Consider the following 11,097-nt stretch of genomic DNA (forward strand, 5'->3'; position numbering starts at 1 on the left):
ATGGTGTTGGCTCAAAGGGCCGAATGGCCTACTCATGCACCTATTTTTTATGTTTCTATGTTTCTATATTTCCATGATACATTGCGGAAACAGGCCCTTCGGCCCACCAAGTCAGCCCCTACCAAAGATCCCCGCACATTAACACTATCCTACACACACCAGGGACAATTCACACATAGCAAGCCAATTAAGCTACAAACCTGCACGTTTTTGGAGTGTGGGAGGAAACCGAGCATCTCGGAGAAAACCCACGCGGTCACGGGGAGAACGTGCAAACTCCGTACTCTGTAGTCGGGATGGAACCCGGGTCTCTGGCGCTGCAAGCGCTGTAAGGCAACAACTCTACCGCTGTGTCATCGTGCCACCCGACTAATCTTGTGGAATTTCAATCCATTCATTTTCTTGGTCAGAGTTTACTGTTGTGATTATTCCAGCTCTATCATTTAGCCTATTTTTATTCATTCCGGTAGTCTACCTGGATTCCTATAACTTCTGACTTAATTGAAAGCTGTTGAGGTGGAACTCTGTCAGAAGATTTCCAAATATCCGAGTAAACTACTTTAAGGGTATTGCCATCTACTTTCAAAGAAATCAATGAACTTGGCATCCAGGATTTTCTACTTCTCATTTGATGTTGGCTGTCTCTTTAATCTCTAATTCCTTCCCCTTACATCAATTCATCACTTAGCTAATGCTCTCTAGAAAGCCTTCCTATATTCGACCTGACGTGCGGTTTTGCTCATGATATCAGTTTACCTATAACTCCTGTATTTGCTGGTTTACTTTAGCTTCTTGTCTGACATTCTATCAATTTTAAAGTTCTTATCTTGGTTTTAAAACCACCTCTTGTCTTTAATTGCCCAGTGCTTACTGCAGGCACTAAAACCTTGGTACTATGTTACTAGCCCATGTTATATACGCATACAATATATTGCTGCAACATGAATAAAAGTTGTTATTGATTCCATTTTCTCCTTTAGACTTTAGAGATACAGTGCGGAAACAGGCCCTTCGGCCCACCGAGTCAACGCCGACCAGCGATCCTCGTACACTGGCACTATCCTACACACTAGGGACAATTTACCTACAAACCTGTACGTCTTTGGAGTGTGGGAGGAAACCAAAGCATCTGGGTAAAACCACGGGAGGTTGCCACAAATCAGGCTTAGAAAAGATAAGCATCAGGATGTAGTTTAGTTTAGAGATACAGCGTGGAAAGAGGCCCTTCGGCCCACTGAGTCCATGCCAACCAGCGATCCTCGCACATTTACACTACCCTACACATGCTATGGACAATTTTAATTTTATACTGAAGCCAATTAACCTACAAACCTGCAGGTTTTTGGAGTGTGGGAGGAAACCGGAGCACCCGGAGGAAACCCACGCAGTCACAGGGAGAACATATAAACTTCATACGGACAGCACCCGTAGTCTGGCACTGTAAGGCAACAACTCCACCGCCACGCCACCCCAGTTGTCAATTCCTCAAAGAAAAATTACTATTGCATCTGAGTGGGCATTATTAAAAATATCAGCCTTGACAGGGAGACCATAAGCACATCGCAACATCATTGTTTGATAAGAAAGAATATAAGGAATTAGGAATTAAGTTATTAAAATGATTCAGTCGGCAAAAAGGAACTTCTAATCAAGTTATCAGGGAACATAAAACAAAACATTCCACATATTTTCTCTCCTAAATGAAAAGCAGTAGGTTTGGGGTGGGAGTGTGGTCAAGAAGAAATAGAAGGCACGATACAATAAGATGGAAGAAATATTAAATTATTATTTATGTTTATCAAGTTGATAGAGCAGGGAAATGTGTTGGATTATACGATTGAGGAATTAAATTAGTGAATTTAGAATGGGGATCTATTAAATAAACTAATCAAAAAGGATAACATTCTCAACCCATACTAATGTTGCAAATAACTGTGCTCGAATTGTCGGCAGCACACTGAGAGGCTCAGCAACAGGTAGGGCCTTCAAATGGATACTTCAAATCCATAACTAATTCACTGACAGTACAACCAAAAATAAAGGCATCATGCTGGAGTTCAGGTAGATTTGGATTACCTTTCTCATGGATGTTTCCGAAAAGCAGTAAGACTACTTGCCAGAAAACGATACAAAATGCTGGAGTAATCTCGGCAGAAGATGGAGAAGATGGAGAAGATGATGAGAAGGTGGAGAAGATGATGAGAAGGTGGAGAGGTGAGAAGGTGGAGAGGTGACCTTTCGGGTTGGAACCCTTCTTCCAACTGATTGTAATAGAAATAGAATAGAATAGAATAGAATAGAAATAATTTAATTGCCACACAACCAAGGTCGGTGGTATTTGGGTTGCCAGCAGCGGTACAATAATAAAGAACACAACCACAATAAAAATTTTACACAAACATCCACCACAGCATTCATCACCGTGGTGGAAGGCACAGAGCTTGGCCAGTCCTCCTCCATTTTCCCCCGTGGTCGGGACCACCACCCTCCACAGCCGTTGCTGCGGGCGTCCAGATGGTAAGGGACAAAGTCAAAGTCAAGGTGAGTCCAGGATCGGCTCTTCCCAACCAGAGACCGCGGCTTCAGGCTGGTGTAGGCCGCAGGCCGGCGGTCAAAGTTTTAAAGTACCTGCCGTGCCGCAGCCGGAAGCACCGCAGTCTGCAGGGCCGGCGGTCGAAGCTCCCCTCCAGGGGAGATGATAAGTCCATGCCGCACCCGCGGTAGAAGACGGCCGCGGGCCGGCAGTGAAAGCTTCTTCTTCCCCCCGGGTCCTCCACGAGGGATCCCGGGCTGTAGACGCCGCACCAGCTGGAGTTCTGCAGACCGTGGCTTCAGGCTGCCGGCTGCCGGCTGCCGTGGGCCAGCGTGACGGAGCGCTCCCCTCCAGCGAGGTCTCACCCGCTCCGTGCCGAGAGTCCACGCTGCGCCCGCCGCTGAAGCTCCGGGCGCGTCTCCGGGAAAGTCGGCGCCGATCCATGCTGTTAGGCCACGGGGGAGGCGACCTGAAAAAGTCGCCTCTCCATGGAAGAGGCGGCCGAAACGGTTTCCCCCTTACCCCCCCACACCACCCCCCACACATAACACACAAAGAAACATTAAAAACAGACTTTTAAACATACTAAAAAAATAAAAAAAGTTGAAAAAAGACGGACACGCTGCCGACAGGCTGCTGCCAGTGCAGCGCCCCCTACTGAAGTACTTGTGTAATGGGGGTGCATAAAGCTGGAAGAGGGGTAGGGGTGGGACAAAGTCTGGCATCTGATGGGAGGATTGAGGTAATTGCCAGATCTTGACAATCAACGGCAGTGGCGGACTGGGTCTAAAAATATTGGTTGCCAGGAGACAAAGGGGGCCCACTTCATCAGGGGACACGATATAGGGGCCCCACTTCATCAGGGGCCCACTTGCCATCGGGCAAGCTGACACCCTGGCCAGTCTGCCACTGATCAACGGCCCGAATGGCCTAATTCTGCTCCTACGACATATGAACTGTTGCATGGCTGAGAGGCTCGATTATAGAGCTTTTGTACACTGCATTTTGTGGGAGTAAAACATAATGGAGGGAAATCATCATAATGATCAGGAGTGAGTTTCTGCAGATATCATGTTTATGTGCTTTCTGGCAAGTCAGCAGGACTTCATGTGAAGGTCGTAAGGTCATGTGATAGAAACAGAATTAGGCCATTCAGCCCATCAAGTCTACTCCGCCATTCAATCATGGCTGATCTATCTCTCCTAACCCCATTCTCCTGCCTTCTCCTGATAACCCCTGACACTCGTACTAATCAAGAATCTATCTGTCTCTGCTTTAATTGGGAGTGAGAGTCCCATTATACCTTGTGTCAGTTATGTTGGTCTAGTTCTGCCTGGTTGTGTACTGTGAGAGTGTTCATTGCCCTCTTATGCGCTTCTGAGACCCAAACTACCTTCTGTGGACAAATCAATCGAACTGTACCATAAAGCTGTCTCCACATCACCGGTCCAAATTCACTGGAAGAATGAGTGAACCAATGTCAGTATTCTCTCTCAGGCCACCGCTCTCAGCACTGAGGTGCCAACTCCTACTCTTTACCACGTTAGACAGGCCACGTGCATAGATGTCTGACACCAGACTTCAAGACCGACACTATTTTATACCGAGCACAGTCACGGGAGGATGCCACAAATCCATCTTAGAAAATATAAATATCTGGATGTAGTTTAGTTTAGGTTAGTTTAGAGATACAGCACGGAAGCAGGCCCTTCGGCCCACTAAGACAGCGCCGACCAGCCTTAGATACGAATGTCAAACTCTCACGCATTAACACTACCCGACACGCACTCGGGACAATTTTACCTTTATACCAAGACAATTAACCTACAAAACCTGTACGTGCAGTATAATGTGGATAAATGTGAGGTTATCCACTTTGGTGGCAAAAACAGGAAAGTAGACTATTATCTGAATGGTGGCCGATTAGGAAAAGGGGAGATGCAACGAGACCTGGGTGTCATAGTACACCAGTCATTGAAAGTAGGCAGGTACACAAAAAAGCTGGAGAAACTCAGCAGGTGCAGCAGCATCTATGGAGCGAAGGAAAAAGGCAACGTTTCGGGCCGAAACCCTTCTTCAGACTGATCGAGGGTGGGGGGTGGGGGGGCGGGGAGAAGAAAGGAAAAAGGAGGAGGAGCCCGAAGGCTGGGGGATGGGAGGAGGCAGGAGGGCTGAGGAAGGGGAGGAGACAGCAAGGACTAACAAAATTGGGAGAATTCAATGTTCATGCCCCGAGGATGCAGACTCCCCAAGCGGAATATGAGGTGCTGTTCCTCCAATTTCCGGTGTTGCTCACTCTGGCAATGGAAGAGACCCAGGACAGAGAGGTCGGAGTAGGAGTGGGAGGGGGAGTTGAAGTGCTGAGCCACCGGGAGGTCGGGTTGGTTATTGCGGACCGAGCGGAGGTGTTCGGCGAAACGATCGCCCAACCTCCGCTTGGTCTCTCTGATATAGATCTGCTGACATCTAGAGCAGCGGATGCAATAGATGAGGTTGGAGGAGATGCAGGTAAACCTCTGTCGCACCTGGAACGACTGCTTGGGTCCTTGAATGGAGTCGAGGGGGGAGGTAAAGGGACAAGTGTTGCATTTCTTGCGGTTGCAACGGAAAGTGGCCGGGGAGGGGGTGGTACGGGAGGGAAGGGAAGAATTGACAAGGGAGTTATGGAGGGAGCCGTCTTTGCGGAAGGCAGATATGGGGGGAGATGGGAAGATGTGGCGAGTGGTGGGGTCACGTTGGAGATGGCGAAACTGACGGAGGATTACTTGTTGTATGTGACGGCTGGTGGGGTGAAAGGTGAGGACTAGGGGGACTCTGCCCTTGTTGCGAGTGGGGGGATGGGGAGAGAGAGCAGTGTTGCGGGGTATGGAAGAGACCCTGATTAGGAAAAGGGGAGATGCAACGAGACCTGGGTGTCATGGTACACCAGTCATTGAAAGTAGGCATGCAGGTGCAGCAGGCAGTGAAGAAAGCGAATGGTATGTTAGTATTCATAGCAAAATGATTTGAGTATAGGAGCAGGGAGGTTCTACTGCAGTTGTACAGGGTCTTGGTGAGACCACACCTGGAGTATTGCGTACAGTTTTGGTCTCCTAATCTGAGGAAAGACATTCTTGCCATAGAGGGAGTACAGAGAAGGTTCACCAGACTGATTCCTGGGATATCAGGACTCTAGTTCCCTCTCTCCTGACTCTCGGTCTGAAGAAGGGTCTCGACCCGAAAGGCCACCTTGAAATGATATTCCATAAACATCACTGATCAGCTTTGAGAATCCCCTTTCAGAATAAATTCAAGATAAATTATTGATTTGGTCAAATTAAAAAAAGGAAAGTATCAAGTTATAACCAGAATTAAAATGAAAACACTAACCCTCTTAATTAAAATTTCTCTCAAAAGTCAATCATTGAATTGCCCTTGGATATTTTTTATCCCTATTATTTTAGATATGGATGTAAAATATCCTGGAGCAAAATAATCCACAGGGGCTCATATTCCACCGCTTTCACGTTGTTGTTTAAAGGACAATTCTTTACTGCTTAATGTGAATAAAAAAGGATTGTAATTCTTTTGCTATTCAAAACTGTAGCAATACACAGTAACCGCACTGGAGGATTTCTGTCATTTACTTTCAGAAGATAGTTCTGATGAATTAGGCATCAATCCTTGAGGGCCTGAACCTATGAGCGTGGTTGCAAGCAGTAGCCCGCTAACATCGTCTACCTGAATAATTCAGTTGCGTGGAACTGGGGGCCCTGGTTGGTTCTGGACTGGTTACGCTCAGCTCAGAGAGATTAACAGTTGCTTTCAGCGGTTGTTCTCACTGAGAGGTTAGCGTGACAGCCTTGAAAAGATCTCCGTAGCTTTCAAGGCACCAATTCCACTTTCAGGCAGATGGATCTGATACGTGATGAGCACCAGACGGCCAAGAAAATGAAATCCCAGGCTAATTCAGTGCCCTGTTTAAGAGGGCCTGGTGGTAAATCATGAATAAGTCAAGAATTTGTAAACGAGATCTCGATTAAAATTCCTGTCAGCGCACGTTACTCTACATGTTCTGGCTATATCTGACTTCTTCTGCTGAGAGCACCAGCTTACTCTGCTGAATATTTTACTACTTATATTTTCTCTCTGCAGCCAGTAAATGAGATTTAAGGAGAGAGTTCCTGTTCTTGGAAATGATCCACTTTACTTGTCTGCAAGAAGGATGGAATACTGAGAGGCGAGTGGCTGCCTCTCAACATTCACGCTGATATTGGCATTCGTGTCTAAGGCCTTTCCAGGAGAACGGCGTACAAATGGGCTCATGGCTTAGGGAAAAGGCCTGGATAGAGTGGACGCGGAGAGGATGTTTCCACCAGTGGGAGTCATAGCCTCGGAATAGACTAGACAATAGACAATAGGTGCAGGAGTAGGCCTTTCGGCCCTTCGAAGCAGCACCAGAATAAAAGGACGTTCCTTTAGGAAGGAGATGAGGAGGAATTTCTTTAGGAATTCTGGTGAATTCATTGCCACAGAAGGCTGTGGAGGCAGTCAATGGGTATTTTTTAAGGCAGAGATGGATAGATTCTTGGATGTCAGGGGTTATGGGGAGAAGGCAGGAGAATGGGGTTAGGAGGGAGAGACAGATCAGCCATAATTGAATGGCAGAGCTGACTTGATGGGCCGAATGGCCTAATTCTGCTCCTATCACTTATGAACATGGAAAAATAAAGAACCTCGGAATCCAGTGCTGTCCACAGTGGCTTGTTAACTGGTTACTGCATGATGATTCAATGGCCATTGGGGTTGTAGTATTGCTGTTGTATGTCCAAGACGACTTGTGACTCTGAGGTAGCCCCTACACCAAGAAAGGGCCGAATGGCCTACTACTGCACCTATTGTCTATTGTCTATATAAACTATACGCATTGCACCAGTGTGGAGTAAATGTAGGGGAAAAGGTAAGTCAGGGCCAGGGGCTTTTAGCAGTGAGTGGTTTTAGTGTTAGAGATACAGCATGGAAACAAGCCCCTTGGCCCACCGTGTCCACGCCGATCATTGATCACCCGCACGCCAGTTGCATGTTATCTCACTTTCGCATCCTACACAACCAGGGGCAATTTACAGAAGCCAATTCATCTACAAAGCTGCACGCTTTGGAATGTGGGAGGAAACCAGAGCACCTGGAGAAAACCCAAATGGTCACAGAGAGAATGTACAAACTCAACTCAGACAGCTCCCACGGCCAGGATTGAACCCGCGTCTCTGGCGCTTTGATGCAGCAGTACTACCGCTGCGCCACTGTGCCAATCCAATTTTAAGATCAACTCCCATGTTAATCTGCAAACCCCTTGCTTGTCAAGACTCTATCTATTTATGCCTTAAAAATAGACGCGATTTTCACTGCGTTTTGAAGAAGAGTGTTTCAAAGGCCAACGATTCACTAAAACATAATCCATGGCCCCACATCTGTAGCATAGCATTACTTCTCTTATAAAATGATCCATTTATACTGAATCCCACATCACTAGGTTCAGGAACGGCTTCTTTCCCACAATTGTCAGGTTCTTGAAGCAACCAACACAACCCTAATGTGTAGGAACGAACTGCAGAAGCTGGATTTAAACCGAAGACAGACACAAAATGCTGGAGACCCTTCTTCAGACCCCGAAACATCGCCTATTCCTTTTCTCCAGAGATGCTGCCCGACCCGCTGAGTTACCCCAGCTTTTTGTGTCTTTCTTCGGTTTAAACCAGCATCTGCAGTTTCTTCCTACACATCTCTGGAAGATGTGGACAGGTGACATCTCGGGTCAGGACTGAGGCAGGATCCCGGCCTGAAACGTCACTTGCGCACGCCCTCCAGAGATGCTGCCTGACCCACTAGCAAAGTCACTCCAGCGCAGTGTGTTTAACTGCACTGTTCTATGTGCTGCCCCAGCCCCATGCAGTGGAGGTTTCCCAGGCTGGGGTTGGTCATCGCACATTATTACCTGGCATATTAGACGGGCTTCCTGCTTTTCATTTTTTTCTGATTTACTTTGAAGTTCTTCGACGGCATGCGACAGACAGTGCCATTAGTTTCAATTATTTAGCTTCGCCTGCGGGATATATGGCTCAGCTCATCCGATGTGACTTTCGGCAGCCAGAGAGGCTGCAGACGTCACAGTGAAACAGGATTTTCAAACTCCCCAGTGATGTGTGTGCAGTTGTGTGTGAAAGTCGCAACTTCCATTTTGGACACCGTGCAGTGTAATGCCCCTGTCCCACTTAGAAAACCTGAACGGAAACCTCTGGAGACTTTGCGCCCCACACAAGGTTTCCGTGCGGTTCCCGGGGGTTGCAGGTGGTTGCCGGAGATTGCAGGTAGTGGAAGCAGATAGGGAGACTGACAAAAACCTCCGGGACCCCCCCCAAAAACATCACAGTAGATGGACACAAAATGCTGGAGTAACTCAGCGGGTCAGGCAACATCTCTGGAGGGAAGGAATAGGTGAATATTTGGGTCGAGACACTTCTTCAGATAGATTTTTTTCCAGATGGATAAATAAGGACAGGATGTGGTAAAAAATGACACCAAGTTTTGGAGCAACTCAGAGGATCAAGTAGCATGTGTAGGAAGGAACTGCAGATGCTGGCCTACATCGAAGATAGACACAAAACACTGGAGTAACTCAATGGGTGAGGCAGCATCTCTGGAGATGAAGGGTGGATGACGTTTCGGGTCGAGACCCTTCTCCAGACTGAGAGTAAGGTGTAGAGGGAAACTAGGGGTATGAAAAGGTACAGCACAAATCGGAGCCAGCACAACGAGCCCACAATGGACCATTGGTCATTAATCAAACAGCATCTGTGAGGAACAGGGATAGGTGACATTTCACGTCGGGACCCTTCTTCAGTTGAACTATCCATGTTCTCAAAAGATGCTGCCTGACCCGCCTAGTTACTTTTTTTTTGCAGTTCACTGTTTCTACATGATAAGCTAAATCTTGAGACCCCCATTCTGCCCACACTCCTCCCTCTGGCTTTACATTTCACTCCTTTTTCATCCTTCCCATCTCTAGCCTTTGTTACTTACTCCTCTAATAACCATATAACCATATAACAATTACAGCACGGAAACAGGCCATCTCGACCCTACAGGTCCGTGCCGAACAATTATTTTCCCTTAGTCCCACCTGCCTGCACTCATACCATAACCCTCCATTCCCTTCTCATCCATATGCCTATCCAATTTATTTTTAAATGATACCAACGAACCTGCCTCCACCACTTCCACTGGAAGCTCATTCCACACCGCTACCACTCTCTGAGTAAAGAAGTTCCCCCTCATGTTACCCCTAAATTTGTGTCCCTTAATTCTGAAGTCATGTCCTCTTGTTTGAATCTTCCCTATTCTCAAAGGGAAAAGCTTGTCCACATCAACTCTGTCTATCCCTCTCATCATTTTAAAGACCTCTATCAAGTCCCCCCTTAACCTTCTGCGCTCCAGAGAATAAAGACCTAACTTATTCAACCTATCTCTGTAACTTAGTTGTTGAAACCCAGGCAACATTCTAGTAAATCTCCTCTGTACGCTCTCTATTTTGTTGACATCCTTCCTATAATTGGGCGACCAAAATTGTACACCATACTCCAGATTTGGTCTCACCAATGCCTTGTACAATTTTAACATTACATCCCAGCTTCTATACTCAATGCTCTGATTTATAAAGGCTAGCATACCAAAAGCTTTCTTTACCACCCTGTCTATATGAGATTCCACCTTCAAGGAACTATGCACGGTTATCCCCAGATCCCTCTGTTCAACTGCATTCTTCAATTCCCTACCATTTACCATGTACGTCCTATTTTGATTTGTCCTGCCAAGGTGTAGCACCTCACATTTATCAGCATTAAACTCCATCTGCCATCTTTCAGCCCATTCTTCCAAATGGCCTAAATCACTCTGTAGACTTTGGAAATCCTCTTCATTATCCACAACACCCCCTATCTTGGTATCATCTGCATACTTACTAATCCAATTTACCACACCTTCATCCAGATCATTGATGTACATGACAAACAACAAAGGACCCAACACAGATCCCTGAGGCACCCCACTAGTCACCTGCCTCCAACCCGACAAACAGCCATCCACCATTACCCTCTGGCGTCTCCCATTCAGCCACTGTTGAATCCATCTTGCTACTCCTGCATTTATACCCAACAGTTGAACCTTCTTAACCAACCTTCCATGAGGAACCTTGTCAAAGGCCTTACTAAAGTCCATATAGACAACATCCACTGCTTTACCCTCGTCAATTTCCCTAGTAACCTCTTCAAAAAATTCAAGTAGATTAGTCAAACATGACCTTCCAGGCACAAATCCATGTTGACTGTTCCTAATCAGACCCTGTTTATCCAGATGCTTATATATATTATCTCTAAGTATCTTTTCCATTAATTTGCCCACCACTGAAGTCAAACTAACAGGTCTATAATTGCTAGGTTTACTCTTAGAACCCTTTTTAAACAATGGAACAACATGCGCAGTACGCCAATCCTCGGGGACTATTCCCGTTTCTACTGACATTTGAAATATTT

This window comes from Amblyraja radiata, chromosome 18 (genome assembly GCF_010909765.2).
Source record: "Amblyraja radiata isolate CabotCenter1 chromosome 18, sAmbRad1.1.pri, whole genome shotgun sequence".
Taxonomy (NCBI): Eukaryota; Metazoa; Chordata; class Chondrichthyes; order Rajiformes; family Rajidae; genus Amblyraja; species Amblyraja radiata.